This window comes from Canis lupus, chromosome 12 (assembly GCF_011100685.1).
Source record: "Canis lupus familiaris isolate Mischka breed German Shepherd chromosome 12, alternate assembly UU_Cfam_GSD_1.0, whole genome shotgun sequence".
Taxonomy (NCBI): domain Eukaryota; kingdom Metazoa; phylum Chordata; class Mammalia; order Carnivora; family Canidae; genus Canis; species Canis lupus.
In genome coordinates this window covers 9,603,315-9,618,797 of record NC_049233.1, presented here as the reverse complement: position 1 = coordinate 9,618,797, position 15,483 = coordinate 9,603,315, and the positions used below count along the sequence as shown (strand labels likewise).

The 15,483-nt window shown below is 44.9% G+C and overlaps 1 long non-coding RNA gene across 1 annotated transcript in view; it reads right to left on the bottom strand.

Moving 5' to 3' along the window:
* Nucleotides 1-7,610: 7,610 nt before the first annotated feature.
* The window catches only part of LOC111098252, a 35,447-nt gene continuing 27,574 nt past the window's right edge, over nucleotides 7,611-15,483 (bottom strand). The window contains exons 3-4 of the long non-coding RNA XR_005367666.1: nucleotides 8,529-8,587; nucleotides 7,611-7,866 (exon numbers count right to left, since the gene is read on the bottom strand). This is a non-coding gene — a long non-coding RNA (uncharacterized LOC111098252). The remainder of the gene's footprint in view (nucleotides 7,867-8,528; nucleotides 8,588-15,483) is intronic.

Below are 15,483 nucleotides of genomic sequence, written 5' to 3'. Positions count from 1 at the left end.
AGCTGCCCATGCTCATGACTAATATTGGGATTGTTGGGAGGGGGAGACACAGTCCTGTCCTCAGGGACCCCAGTCTGTTGGAGAGATTTTATTTTAGTTTATTAATTTTTTGTAAAGTTTTAATTTATTTATTCTAGAGAGAGAGAGAGTGAGAGATAGAAAGAGAGAGAGGGCACAATCACAGGGAGGAGCAGAGGGGGAAGGAGAGAGAGAATCTCAGGCAGACTTCCCAATAAGTGTGGATCCTGACATGGGGCTCCATCTCAGGACCCTGAGATTAGGATTTGAGCCCAAATTAAGAGTCTTTAGCTTAACAAATCGAGCCACCCAGGCACCCCATGCAGGGGAAATTTCAAACAAAGAAATAAACAAACACAAGAAAGACTAGGACATTAGAAAAGAGTGGAGCATTTCTGGAGAAGAACTTCCCAGAACTTCTGGAGAAGAACTCGGTGTTGCTTTGGGAATTGGGAGAGGCAGGAACAGGGATCTATATCTCATCTCACCTAGATAGAATCCCCATCATGAGAGCTGAGAGCAGCTGCCCTGGAGAAATCAGTACGCTCTTCATCCTTTCTTTTCACATTGAGCTTCATTCTCTCCTAAGGCTTTTCATGCCCTTTATGCTGTTGAAGCTTTATAACCCCTTTATAATAGCTCTACAAGGCCTGTGAGGAGGGCAGACAAGGCACCATACAATGGTAAAGGGAGGGGAAACTGAGGCTCTAGCCCTGTATACTGACCAGCTTGGTCCAAAGCTGGGCCTGGAATCCTGGATTTTGGCCAAAGGTCTTCTGTGCCAGCTTCCCCCTAGTGATTCTATGTTCTCTTTCTCAAAGTGGAAATAGTTGCAATCTTTAGCCATTGTAGAAACTGAATGCATCATGCAAGTCAAGCAACTCAAGAGAGACCTGGCATATTGTGAGTTCTCACTGTGCTATTACCACTACTACTTGTTATGTTTATTCAGGGCTCTACCCAAAGTGGACCCTAGAACAAGGGTTTGGATGCCATTAGTTTATTTGGGAGGGGAGCTCAGGAAGTGCCAGCAGGGGCATGGGGCAGTGACCCAGGGGTGGGGAGAGAGCCATTGTTGGGTGTTAGTGAGCAGCTACCACTAAGGAGAAATGGGTCTCCATTGCACTGAGGTCCTCTTGGCCATGTGTAGAACAGGCCACAGTAGTGGTCCCACCTGAAGGCAAGGAGGCCAGAAAATTCACCCCCCAGCTCCCACACAGCACTGCCCGCTACTGCCCCACTAAGGCCCTGGCAGTTGAGGCCCATCACACATGCCAGGTGAAAACCCCAGGCCAACCCACAGGTGCTATCAGTGGGGTCTCTTGGCACAAACTGGGACAGTGAGTCCCGAGAACACCAACCTCCACTATTTACACCTCCAAACCCCCTCAGGGAAATGTAACTCTCCTTATTGGATCCCACTATACTCAAAAGAATTCTATAAAAACTTCTGGCTGAAGCTCTCAAGGGCAGGGACTTAATCTGCTTTGACCACTGCTGTTTCCCCAGTGCCCAGCACACCACTCTGCACCAAACAGATGCTACAAGAAACATCTTTTGGAATATGAAGACCCCCCCATAATAACATTGTATGGTACATCTTCCCTTCTACCCATGCCTCGCAATTTCACATGCGCACCCCTCTAGGACAGGCCTGGGACTGTGTGCCCTTGTGCCTAGCACTGTGCCAGGGACATGGCCAATAGGTAAAACTCAGGTGTTGACTGAATGTGGATTCCTGGAATCCAGGGCATAATAGAGCTCCATAATGGGCAAGACATAGAGACCAGAATCCAAACCACTTAACGAGCACAGAAGCTGGAATGGGGGGCAGACAAGGTGTGGAGAGCCATCTGGAGAAGGCTGATGGATGAAAGATTACAAGTGTCAGAGCCACCTGGAAAAAAGACAGGAGACAACGTGCCCTTCCTCGCCAAATTGGCTGGCCTGTGGAACTTCCAACAGAGCGGGCCTCTGGCTTGGGGAAGCTGCCGTGAAACCCATGTTGTACAAAGAGAGAATAAATAGGAATTTTTAAGAAAGGAAGGTCTGCAGAGGAGGCTTTGTGAGCAACAAATGAGGAGGCCCCGCCAGAGAGTGTGCAGCTTTGGCAGTAATAAGGAGTCTGAAAATAGCAGATAGGGCAGGAAAGTTGCCACAGCATGAAGGTGGATGGGAGCTGATGGGCCGGGGGGGGGGGGGGGGGGGGGGGGGCTCCTGTGGGCTCCTTCAGTCTAGTAGGTGATCCATGGGGGGAAAACCACAGGAGGCAGGGAGGCCCCCTCGAATGTCCTTTCTGTAGTGCCTTTTCCTCTAGACTAGGCCAACCTTGCAATAGTGGCTGACTCCCTCCGCAGGATGTGGTTTGCAAGGTGTCTCAGTAGGGCATCATCACAATGATGTTGTATGAGAAGACCACCCCGAAATTCACTTGTCTAAGACAAGAGTTATTTACTTTCACATTTGTTTGTTTATTTTGCTTCTTACATTTGTTCACATTACTCCACCAAGACATGGGGTCTGTGTCCTCTTCTCCTTGAATCTGAGCTCAACCCAGGGACTGCCTGTAACCACCTCTGAAATGGCCTATCTCTAATTTTTGTTGTGCAAAGTATTAGTTTAATTAGATATTCTAGTACTGACAGCTGAAAACACCCTCTTAGGTGCCAAGATACTTCAAGAGAATTTTAGCCTGGGAGGCGGCTATCCCCTGGGGCCCCAGAGACAGGCCTCCATAGGCCAAGCTGTGGATTCAGGAGAAATACGTCTTCTCTCTTACTGCCAGTCCTCAAGCCCCGCCCCCCCATCTCCATCTCCAACCAGCTAGAAGAGTCTCCTGTTCTCCTTCACCATGACTTGCACGTCTAGTCCCATATTTAGGAACTGTAGTTGCACCAGCGTCCCCTCTCCCAAACCCAGCAGGGTTGTCCAATTCAGGGATTTAGGGAGGATTGTTGTTCTGCCCTTGGAACCTCGGGGAACCACCACCCAGTCGGCGCTGTTGTTCTCATCTCCCTCCCCATGTGGGCTTAGCCCCACGCACCTCAGTTCTGATGGTTAAGAAGCGTCAACCCCAGCCAAGTGGGTCTGCATGCAAAATTCACAGGGATTTGGAGAGTTACTCATCATACCCTAGCACAGCTACCAGGACAGGGGTCTGGAGCAAGGGAGAGGAGAAGCAAAAGGCTCTGGACCAGTGGGCCCCGCAGGGGGTGCGGCCAGGGGATCCGAGTGCTGGAGAAGTGGTCATCTGTTTCCCTGTGCTGTGAATGACTCTGTCATCCTTCCCCGTGTATTTATAACTTGCTCTGTGGGCACAGGATGCTGTTGCTCCCTCTCTCTCTGCTTCGAAGGGCTCTCCTTATCTTCACTTCTTATTGGGCGTGTGTGTGTGTCAGTTGTTGTCACTTCGTGTGTCGCTCTCTCTGTACCTGGTCCCTAGTAGTCTCTTTTCCAGCAAAGCATTTGCTGACCTTCTGGAAGTATGTGTTTGTCTCTACCAGGTTTTCACAAAGGCCTTCAGTTTTTAAACTCAGAAACCCCTGAGATCCAGGGGTAATAACACAACTCCACATGGCATTTGGAGGGCGGATGACATTTTCTTCTCACAGCTGATAAGTGCTTCTCCTCTTCTGGCCATGGCAGGACACAGGTTCCCTTGTCTCTCAGAGCCATGCTTTGCAGCTGAAATTGTGCAATGGATTTCCCCTTAACTTCAACAAATAGAATACATTTGCTTGTGGGCTGCGTTGAGGACTTGAGGAAGATTATGCATGGCCAGTCACCAAAGGCAATGACTTGCTTTCACCCTGGGCCCTCCCCAGCGTCAGGGGCCGGGCCTGGGGCAGTGTTAAGGTCTCTGACCACCACCCACACTTCCTCCAGAGAAGGTAAATGATGAAGGGCTCACCTCCCAGACATCTGCTCTATCGGCTGATTGGCAGTCGTCCCCCACTCCCCTATCTGGGAGCTGAGCTGTCATTTTCTTAAACATCCCGATGACTAATGTTGGAGCAAAATCCTCAGAGAACTCAGAGGGGGCGGGGCAGGAAACTTTTGAGCTTGGCCCCCTGCCCCATTCCCTGCTAGGGGGATGCAGAATAGCTCTGCAACATCTGCATACTGGCTTCCTTTGGCAACATTTCTGCTTGCTTCATGGAGCTAGAACGTTCCAGTTAAACCTGTGGGGTTCCAGGGTCTCCGCCTGGGTACAGTCCTTGACCCCTGGACGTGGGTGGGGAAGTGAAGAATGCATATCTTCCCCGCATCCCCATCCCCAGCCGGCAGAGCAAATCCAGAACTGAAGGTCTTTGGGGTTCAGCCTAGGGTGCTAAGAATCAAGGGCTGAGAAAGATCCCTGGGCAGAGGGGAAAGCTGGCATTCCCTCATGTGTTCTTTGCCTCACCTGGTTTCCTAGGCAGGAGAGCTAGGAAAGGACAGGCAGGGAAGTCGGGCTTATAAAATCAGTATGTGCTCCCTTCTCTTACTTGAACTTCAGCAGAGGCACCATTTGACCTCCATGGAGCATAGAGACTTCCAGGCCCGAGGGGACCTACTCTGGTTCCATCAGCTGAAATGGCTCTGCCTTGACATACAGTACTCCTGGATGTGGGATGGGGATGGGGGACATGGCTGTAGCTGTAACAGGTCTTCAGAGGTCCATAGTGGCACCTCCTGAATGCCAGAGTTGCACAGAACATAGGCTCTTTTGTCCCACTCATTCATGTTACCCTAGGGGAAACTGAGGCACCACCACAGATCCAGATAGACTCCACAACTCACATAAGCACATTTGTGGAAGAACTAGTCTTCTGAGCTTACTGCCTATGACTCCAAACCCCCACCCTCAAAATCCAGGATTCTCTGGTCTGGCTGCATGTTCGAACTTTAAAATACCCATGCCAGGGCTGAAGCCCAGACTAATTGAATGAGAATCTCTAAAGGTAGAGTCTGGGTATTGAGTTTTTTTTGTTTTTGTTTTTTTTTAAGATTTTATTTATTTGTTTGAGAGAGAGGAGTGAGAGTGCACGAGTGGGGGGAAGGGGCAGAGGGAGAAACAGACTTCCTGCTGGGCAGGGAGCCCAATGGAATGCAGTCCCAGAACACCAAGATCATGACTTGAGCCAAAGTCAGACCCTTAACTGACTGAGCCGCCCAGGTGCCTCTGGTATTTTTTTAAGTCTGTTTATTGAATAACATCCTTCTAGAAAAGTCTATAAATCCTAAATACACACACTTGACAAACATTCACAAAACTAATATGCTCATATAACTAGCACCTGGCTCAAGAAACAAAGCATTGCCGGCTACTGGGAATCCTCCATGTGCCCCCTCGCAGTCTCCCCCTAAAGTTAACCAATAGCCCCACTTCTGATGTCTGAGATTGGTTTTGCTTGTTTGCGAACGTCATGTAAATGGAATACAAAGGTACGTACATTTTTGCATGTCTGACCTCATTCAAGAGCATTGTGTTTGTGGGAGGCATCCACGCTTTGCCTGTCATTACATTTGTTCATCGCATTGTGCTCTAGAATCTCATTGTGTGAATGTGCCAACTCTATCAGTTCTCTGATTGATGGGCAGAGGAATCATTTCTGGGTTGCCTCACTGTGCAGAATGCTGCTATGAACATGTTTGCATGTGTTTTTGGTGGAGCTATGCATGCCTCTCTGTGGGTACACACCTAGGCAAGTGCCGGGTCAGGAGGCATGTACGCCACTTAGTTGAGATACTGCCAAGTAGTTTTCTGGTATGATTGTACCACTTTTACTCCCACCAGCAGTGTATGAGGATTCTGGTGTCTTCACACCCGGCTAGGACTTGGTATCATCTGTCCTCTTCACTTGAGGCAGCCTGTGGGGTGTGCAGTGGAATCCCGCTGTGGTTTGTTCCGCATTTCCCTGATGGCTAAGGAAGCTGAGCACCCGGACATATTTATTGTCCACTTAGGTAGCCTCTTTGGTAAAGTGCTCGGTAAAGTTTTTCTCCAGACATCTGTATTTTTTTAAAGTTCCCCTGGTGATACTAATACATAATCAGGTTTGAGAACTTCTGTGTCTTAGCCATTACAGTAGGAAGCTTCTGGCTTGGGGAGACAGAATTGGTGAAGCTGGGGCAGGCTCTGTGCACGCGTGCGTGTGTGTGCGTGCGTGTGTGTTTGTGTGTGTGTAGGTGCAGCAAGGGCACCTATAGAAGCCATAATCCTGGAGTCTAGGATGCCCCTTGGGGGCAGCTGAGCTGGAACATTCTGGAAGGCACACTTACCAAGAGAAGGTAAGATACTCCCATCCAGGGGAGAAGCAAGGACCACGTCACAACCACAGAAACACGATGCAACCATGGCCAGAGCAGCAGGTGGCCAGAGCCCCACAAAGCTGACCCCAGGAGTTCCTGGCTGTCCCAGAAGTCTCCCTCTGATTTAACACCCTCTGAATTAAAGGGCTTGTGGCGGGCTCGGCCCCACTGGAGCCATCTTTATTAGGAACAAAATAAAGGAAGGTCATTGAGCCACATAAACCAGAAAAAGTGACATCAGATATCGACTGTAAGAAAGGGGGATTAATGATGGTTTGTTGACAGGAAGGCAGGAGCCGGCCCCAGTCGCCCCCCCAAGTAGGGACCTGGAAGCAAACATTTCATTTTGACGTCTGCCAGCATAGCCCAGATAATCAGATTTCTCTGGGAGGACAAGGCGAAAGCATCAATAAAAAAGGGCAGATTTATCCTCCTAGCCTCCCAAGCTTAGTATGTATGTACTGGACCACTTATCCAATCACAGCAAGACTCAGATGTTGTCACTGTCACCTTCACTGTCCCCGGTGCTCCCTTGGCTTGTTTGTGCAGTGGGCAGGGTGATATCACAGACCCCTGCCCTCCTTGGCTCCTCTGGGAGCTTGGGGTCTCACCCCAGGTCACAGCTCCTCAGAGCCATCTGTCTATGCCCTGGGCACCCCGTGGTCCTCACACTAAGACCGACTAGGGCTTGATTATCCCATGAGCTCTAACAACCGTGCTCCACAGAGTGAGGACCCATCACAGGACAAACTCCAGACCAGGCAGCAGTTGTCAGCTCAGAGAGATGAAGCCCAGGACGCCGTGTCAGAAGCACCTGAGGACTCCCTGGGCCTGGACTTCTCCCTTTGGACTTCCCAAATGACCTCCCCCACAAGTTTTACTCTGTAACCAACTTGCAGAGAAGTTTTGTTATTTGTTTGAGCATGTTGAAAACAGTTGTTGATTGGGTTTCTAGTTGGAAATGTTTCTAGAAGGATTATCTAGTCCCTCCCTCTCACTGTGTATCATCATCACAATGATGCTTTTTGCAGAGAACTTGATATGTGCCAGGCACTGTTCTAAGTGCACGCCACACTTGAGTGTATTTTATCTAACAATAATCCTACAACATAAGTGCTTTTGCCAGGGCCCCTCTACAGGTAAAAAACCTGAGGCACAGAGAGGTGATATAATTTATCCATGGCCACACAGCCACAGTATATAAAGAAATAAAGACTTGAAAAGCACAATAATATTGTCATCATAATTTACTGAGTGCATATGTTAATGTCAGAGGTTTTATGTATTTTATTCTCAAGTCTTAAAAAATTCCTGTAGGGTGGTGTATTAGTTTGGCTAAGGCTGTCACAACCAAGTACCACAAACTGGGTGGCTCGAACAATAGAAATTTATTGTCTCATTGTTCTTGGAAGCCAGATGTCAAGGTCAAGGTGTCAGCAAGGCCGCATTCCCTCTGATGGCACTAAGGAAGGGTCTGGTCTGGGCTCCTCTCCCAGCTTCTGATGGTTCCTGGGCTCGTGGCAGCAAAACACCAATCTTCATATGGCATTCTTCCTGTGAATAGCAGTGTCCAATAGTGTCCTTTTATAAGGACACTAGTCATATTGGGATTAGGGATCCACCCTCATGACCTCATCTTAACTTAATTATATCTGTAAAGACTTCAGTTCTAAATATGGCCGCATTCACAGGGGTTAGGACTTCAACATCTTTCCAGAGCACCTCAATTCAACTATAGCAGGTGGGCATTCTCCTCTGTTAGCAATGAGAAAAGTAAGATTAAGAAGTGAAGTGACTTGGCCCAGGCAGCAGAGCTGGTCGGGGGTGATGCCTACACCCACACCCAAGGCTGCACATGGGGCTCACATGGGGAGCTTTCAAAAGCACTGCTCCCTGCTCCATTTGAAGAGATTTATTGCTGCCCTCCCCCACCCAGTGTTCTATGTGTGGCCAAGGTTGAGGCCATCAGAGTTCAAGCCTGGGCAGCCTGCCATACTGGTGTTGCCTGTGTCTTGGGTTGGGGAGTGTCAGAACTGCCCGGATGGCAACTTGTTGGCACCACCACCACTATCCTCTCCCGAGTGCCTTTCTGCATAATTCTTCCATTAGCCAGCTCTCTGGGGACACCTTTAGCTCATGTCTACCATCCTTAAGTGCCCTTTGCTTTCCAGGTGGGTGTTTGGCTCTGCGGTTTAAAAGGAAGCTCAGCACCTTACCTCCTTTTCCAGGGAGCTGAGGCATCTCTTCCTTACTCATTTCAATGATCTCTTAAGACCTACCAGGATATCAGCACAAAAGTACAGGATTAGTGTAGAGAGACAGTCATGCAGTAAAGATGCACAGAAGGCATCCTCACACCAACCAGGGGATGCCCATCACAGGCAGAATGGTAGCTTCTGTCTCATAGGAATGCAGGGAGATTTTCTTCCTCCCGAAGACTGTCACTAAGGAGTCAGTGAGTTTGGGGTTCAGGTCCAGCCGGAACCACAGCACAAACTAGAGTTGTAAAGAGCTTTACCTGTGAAGAGCCCTCCAACATCCAGTCCTTTGTGCAGAAGGTCTGTAAGGCAAATCTTGCAAACTTTGCTGTTTAGGTAGATGCTTTAGAGATGTTATGTGACTTACTTCCATTACAGGTGGTATTCGTGGGGATAGGGTAAGACCTGGGATTCCTTCTCCGGTTCTTTATGCTTATCTCTCATGCAAAATACTATATATATATATATATATATATATATATATATATATAGTAATTAGGAAGCACAGATAAAGGGGAAAGGGGGTAAAGGAGAAAAAACTAGGGGGGAAGGTTGTAGCCGAAAGGTACCCTCTTAAGCCTGGCTCCTCGTGAAACAAGGTCTGGGGACATTAGCTCAAGAGGTGCTCTTGGGACCATGCTTATGGAAGGAAAGGGCAAATGGCAGGATGGGACAAGAGTAGAAGCTGGGCCAGGATTCATCACTATAACAGGAAGTGGAGTGAAAATGGAATTGGGGCAAGGCCAAGCTGTTCCACTCCCACATGGATTAGTCTTTGGGTGTGAGCTACTAGGGGTAATGGTGTGACCTTGGACAAGCCATATCTCTTTGGCCAAGGGTAGAATTGTTAAGTTGAGCAAATAAATATAAAAGATGCCCAGTGAAATTCAAATTTCAGATTACCAACAACACCTTTTTAGTGTAAGTATGTCCCAAATATATCACATGGGACATACTTATACTTTTTTTATTTTAAAGGATATGTTGTTCATCTGAAATTCTAATTTAACTGAGTGTTCTGTATTTTATCTGAAAATCCTAGGGGAAGATTAATTTGTGAGCAGCTAGTCCATAACACTGAGCAGCTAGGAGAATGGATGTCTGAGCCCTGGAGGTAGGATCTGCTCAGCACAACATTGCATCTACTACAGGTGCTATACATTTGCAGTGATGGAGTCCAAGGCCAAGTCTCAGTTTCCTGGCAGCCAAAGAACAATACATTTTAACTTTAGCAGTAGCCTAACATTTCTGAATCTTGGGACATTTTGCTTAGGAGAAATGCAGATTGTTTTGGTCATGAAACTTCAAAAATTTCTCCTTATGCTTTGTCATAGTGGGAATAAGGTGATATAGTTACTACAGTCATTCTAACTCCAAGGGATGGTGGTCTGGCTAACGTTACATCTTGCGAAGGACAAGGTTTATTTATTCATATATTTGTTCAGCATATATCTATTAAGCCCCTGCTGAGACTCAGCACTGAGCTGGATACCAGACATTTAGTGATGAACAAGGCAACTATTGCTCCTGGTCTCAGAGAGGTGACAGTCTACCCACCTGGGATATACAGCTTAAATCAGGATGACAAATAGGTCTCCTGAATGAAATGCTAATCTGTTGGTGGAGGCTGACTGCATCTCTGAGGTGGGAAGGCTTTATAATCAGTCAGAATTCAGGTTAGACCACTGTAGCAAAGAGAACCCAAAATATAGTGAGTTAAATAAGACTGAAGTGTATTTGACAGTAGGTCACCTGGGGGAGGTGAGACTGCCTTGTGTCCCTCGCTCCCAAAGTTGCCAAGGATTCAAACTTCTTCTATCTTGATGCTCCAAGAAGACAGCTCACCAATACCTCATCTGCATTCTAGCCAGAGGAAGGCAAGGGGAGCTCATAACTCTTCACTGTAAAAGCATTATAAGAAACTTGCACACATCCCTTTTCTCCACTTCCATTGGGCAGACCTTAGTTACACAGCCACACCTTCCTGCAGAAGAGGTTGGGAAGTGATGTAGCCCTTGTCTGCGAGGCCACCTGTCCAGCTAAGGGTGGAGTGGATCTATTTTAATAACAGATTAGTAAAAGGAGGAGGGAGTGGCTACTGGGGACCACCCACAGATTCTGAGAGGAAGGAAGTGCTAGGTCTTAGTGATATCTGTCATGGAAATAAGATATAGAATTAAGGTGTTTATGGCACCTGCAACTCACAGTGCTGAGGCTCGCTGGCCCCAGGTTCCTGATGTATCCTCTGATACTCTACTCAAGTATTTTCTAACGCAGCCAGGCTATAAGAAAGGATCACTTATCAAAGGCTAGTGAGGTCAGATTCTGATGGCTGGGGTGAGGGAGCAGGGGCCAGGAAGAGCATATCTCCATTTTTGGAGCTCTGTCTATTCATTAAATTCATTTTGACGGATTATCAGACCTCAGGATAAAGCTGGCATAGGGCGCAGGGGCCACAAGAGAAAGGTAACTGGCATTTTTTTAAAAAATTGCATGTACCAAGCTTTATACATTTTTACATATTTATGTAATGCTCACAAGCAGCTCAAATTTTGTTTTTGTTTTCAGTCCCCTGGTCTAGGCAAGGAAAACAGAAGCAAAAATCAGAGTTGAGTTTGAAATAGCGACCACCTTGACCTAACTGATATTTATAGAATATTACCTCCAACAACCGTAGAATGTACATTCTTTTCAAGCACACCAAGTATGTTGTACAAGATGGAAATGTTCTGGACCATAAAATAAGTCTTAATAAATTTAAAAGGATGGGAGGTATACAGGATATGCTTTTTGACCACTATAAAGCCAAATTAGAAATCAATAACAAGGGGTGCCTGTGTGGCTGGGTACATTAAGCATCTGCCTTCGGCTCAGATCATGATCTTAGGGTCCTGGGATCAAGCCTCACTTTAGTGGGGAGTCTGCTTCTCCCTCTCCCTCTGCCCCTCCCCCTGCTTGTGCTCTCTCTCCCTCTCAACTAAATAAGTAAAATCTTTTTTAAAAAATCAACAATGAATACAAAACTATAAAGATTTAGAAGTTGAGCATTTTTCTAAAGGATCATAAATTAAAGAAGAAATCATGGAGGAATTACAAAATACTTCCATGAGTAATAAAAAATACACCATATCGAAATCTGTGGGAGATAGCTAATGCGGTTCTTAGAGGGCAGTTTATGGCTCTAAACGTTTATATTAGGAAAAAAGAAAAAAAAAAGGAAAAAAGAAATGTCTGAAATCAATTATGTAAGGTCCCACCTAAGAAAATAGAAAACAGGGGCACCTGGGCGCATAGTTGGTTGAACGTTGGACTCTTGATTTTGGCTCAGGTCTGACCTCAGGGTCCTAAGATGGAGCCCTGCATCAGGCTCCACTCTCAGTGTGGAGCCTACTTGGATTTCTCTCTCCCTCTTCCCAGCGCCTCCTTCTCTCTCTCTCAAATTAAAAAAAAATTTTTTTTAAAGAAGCTGGAAAACAAAGCAAAGCAAGCACAGAGTAAGTAGAAGTGAAAAAAGAATAAAGATAAAAGCAGAAATCAGTGAAGTCAAAAACAGATGACAGAAATAAATCGCCTGTCAAAAACTACAACAAAACTTCTAGCCAGATTCATTAAGGAAATAAATACAAATGACTAATCTCAGGAATGAAGTGAGAACATACTGTAGATCTTAAAGATATTAAAAAGATAATAAGAAAATATGAATAACTTTGTCCCAATAAACTTAACAATTTAGATTAAATGGAATCATTTCTTGAAATAATCAAATTGCATAGCTGATTCAAGAATAAAATAGAAAAATGTTAATAGCTCTGTATCTAGTAAAGAAATTGAATTTGTAATTAAAATATTTGCATAAAGAAAACTCCAGGTTCAGGTGGTTTCATTGGTAAATTCTCTCAAGCATTTAAGAATGAAATAATACCAATTCTACTCAAATGCTTCAAAGGACTGAATTGTACCCCCCAACCCCATCCATATGTTGAAACCCTGAGCCCTAATATTGGTATTTGGTATTTGGGGATGGGATCTTTGAGAGGTAATTAGGTTTAAACGAGGTCATGAGGGTGGGGCCCCAGGATGGGATTAGTGTCCTTATAACAAGAGACACCATAGATCCTCTCTCTCTTTCTCTGCCTTGGGAGGATGCAGAGGAGACGTAGACATCTGCAAGCCAGGAAGAGAGTTCTCATCAGAACCTGAAGAACCTGACCATGCTGGCACCTTGATTTTGGACTTCCAATCTCCAGAAATGTGAGAAAATTAATTTCCATTTTTTGAGCCACTATGATATTTTGTTATGGCAGCTTGAGCTGACTAATATAAACTTATCCACACAACAAAGAAGGTGAGAAAACTCTCTAACTGATTTTATGAGGTCAGTATTAGTACCCTAATACCAAAACCAGAAAAAGACAGTATAAAAAAATGTAATGGACCAATATCCCTCATGAACATAGATTTCTTAACCAAAAAAAAAAAAAAAAAAAAGATTCTTTAAGATTCTTTAACCAAATGTTAGTAAAATGTGTACAGCGATGCATACATATTTATGTGACATCATGACTAAGTAAGGTTTATTCCAGTAATGCCAGATTGTTTTAATATTCAAAAATCAATCAATATAATTCTCGATATTAGCAGAATAAAGGGGAACAAATGACCACATCCAGCAGATGCAGACAAAGCATTTGACAAAAACGCAGCACCCAATTATGTTAAAAACTCTTAGCAAATTGAAAATAGAGAATTCCTCAATTTGATTAAAAAACTCTGGGAAACAAACTAGGGGTGGTGGAAGGGGAGGAGGGCGGGGGGTGGGGGTGAATGGGTGACGGGCACTGAGGGGGGCACTTGACGGGATGAGCACTGGGTGTTATTCTGTATGTTGGTAAATTGAACACCAATAAAAAATAAATTTATTATAAAAAAAATGTCTACCAAGGGCAGTCCAGGTGGCTCAGCGGTTAAGCACCTGCTTTCAACCCAGGGCACGATCCTGGAGTCCTGGGATCTAGTCCCACATCGGGCTCTCTGCAGGGAGTCTGCTTCTCCCTCTGCCTGTGTCTCTGCCTCTCTGTGTCTCTCATGAATAAATAAATAAAATCTTTAAAAAAATGTCTACCAAAATCTTATAGCAAACATTATACTTAATAGTTAAAGATTTAATGCTTTCCCTCTTGTCAAGAAATATGAAGCATATGAATTTTACTCTACTTGCAAGCTAACAAGTTAGCCTACCACAGTCTTATGGATATTGTATTGGTTGGCTGGTGCTGCCATTAACTATCACCCAATTGTGGCTTAAACAATAGAAATTTTTTTTCCCCAGTTCTGGACGATAGAAAGTCCAAGGTCAGTTTTTTTTTTTTAAGATTTATTCATTTATTCATGAGAGACACAGAGAGAGAGGCAGAGACATAGGCAGAGGAAGAAGCAGGCTCCCCGCAGGGAGCCCAATACTGAACTTGATTCCAGGACACTGGGATCACGTTCTGAGCCGAAGGCAGACACTCAACTGCTGAGCCACACAGGTGCCCCCAAGGTCAGGTTTATGGACTTACTGGCTTGTGGAATGTACTTGGTCCTCACATGGCCTTTCCTCTGGGTGTCGCAAAGAGGGAGGGGGGAGAGATAGGGAGGGAGAATGAGAGAAAAGATGAACGAGGGTGGAGGAGAGAGAGAGAGAAGCAAATTCTCTGATGTCTCTTCTTATAAAAAGACTAATCCTAAGGTCAAGGTCCCATCTTTATGATCTCGCTTAACCCTAGCCATCTTCTTATAGGCCCTATTTCTAAATTCATTGGAGTTAGTCATATTGGGCTTTAGTGCTTCAACATATGAATTTTGGGGTACACAATTCAATCCATAGCAGATGCTGACAGATGACATGACCTCTGTGTCAGAAACAAAGAGCTTAATTCCTCACAGCACAGCAGGTGGCAGGAACTTCATGTTCTCATCATTGTCCCCCAGGCCCTATTGGGCCCTATTGGGCCTAAATGGGTATTTTGCACAAAATAGTTTTGTGTCACAGATGAGGAATGCTAAGCTTAGGGAACTCTAATCTTTTATAAGGTGTTGCATGCAAACTTGCCCAGCTTTTGCCCTGAAAGGATTATTCTGGACAGCAAACAGATTGTTCCTCTTTTGCAAATGGAGACACTATCTCTGTCTTCCTGGGCTATTTACAGTACAAATACTCTTGAAAAGATAATCCAGAATAAAAGATAGTCCAGAAGCTTGTATCTCTGTCTGCCTGCATTTCTTTTACAGAAGAGAAATCTCTTGCACAAATGTGTAAAATCCATGGAGAATTATTTTCCAACATTCCTCAGATAGAGAACATGGGAAGGATACCCATCTCACCACTTTAATTCAATGATGTACTAGACATGATGGCCAGTGAGGAACCCAAGAAAGGCATAGAGATTGGAAAGAAAGAAATAAAAATGGATGACCATTTGTAGATCATCTGGCTGTTTATATAGAAAATGCCCAGGAATCAGGATTTGTACTACAAAACAATTACTAGAATAATAAATGACTTTAGAAAGATAACAAGAAGTAAGGTCAAATACTAAAAGCAACTAGATTTCTACATAGCAATAAAAAAAAATTCTTAAAATTCTACTTTTAATAGTAACAAGTCATAAAACACTTAGGAATAAATTTAAGAAAATAAATGCAAGCCTGAAAGGTACAAAACATGTCGAGAAAAAGTCAAGAAGATCTAAACAACTGGAATGATATTCCATGTTTGTGAATTGGAAGACTCAAAACTGGTATGATGTCAAGTCTCCCTGAATTAAATTCTCCCCTTAGATTCACTGAAATCCCAATCATAATCCCAACAGGTATTTTAAAAAGGTACTGACAAACTAATTTTAAATTTTATATTGAAATGCAAAAGACT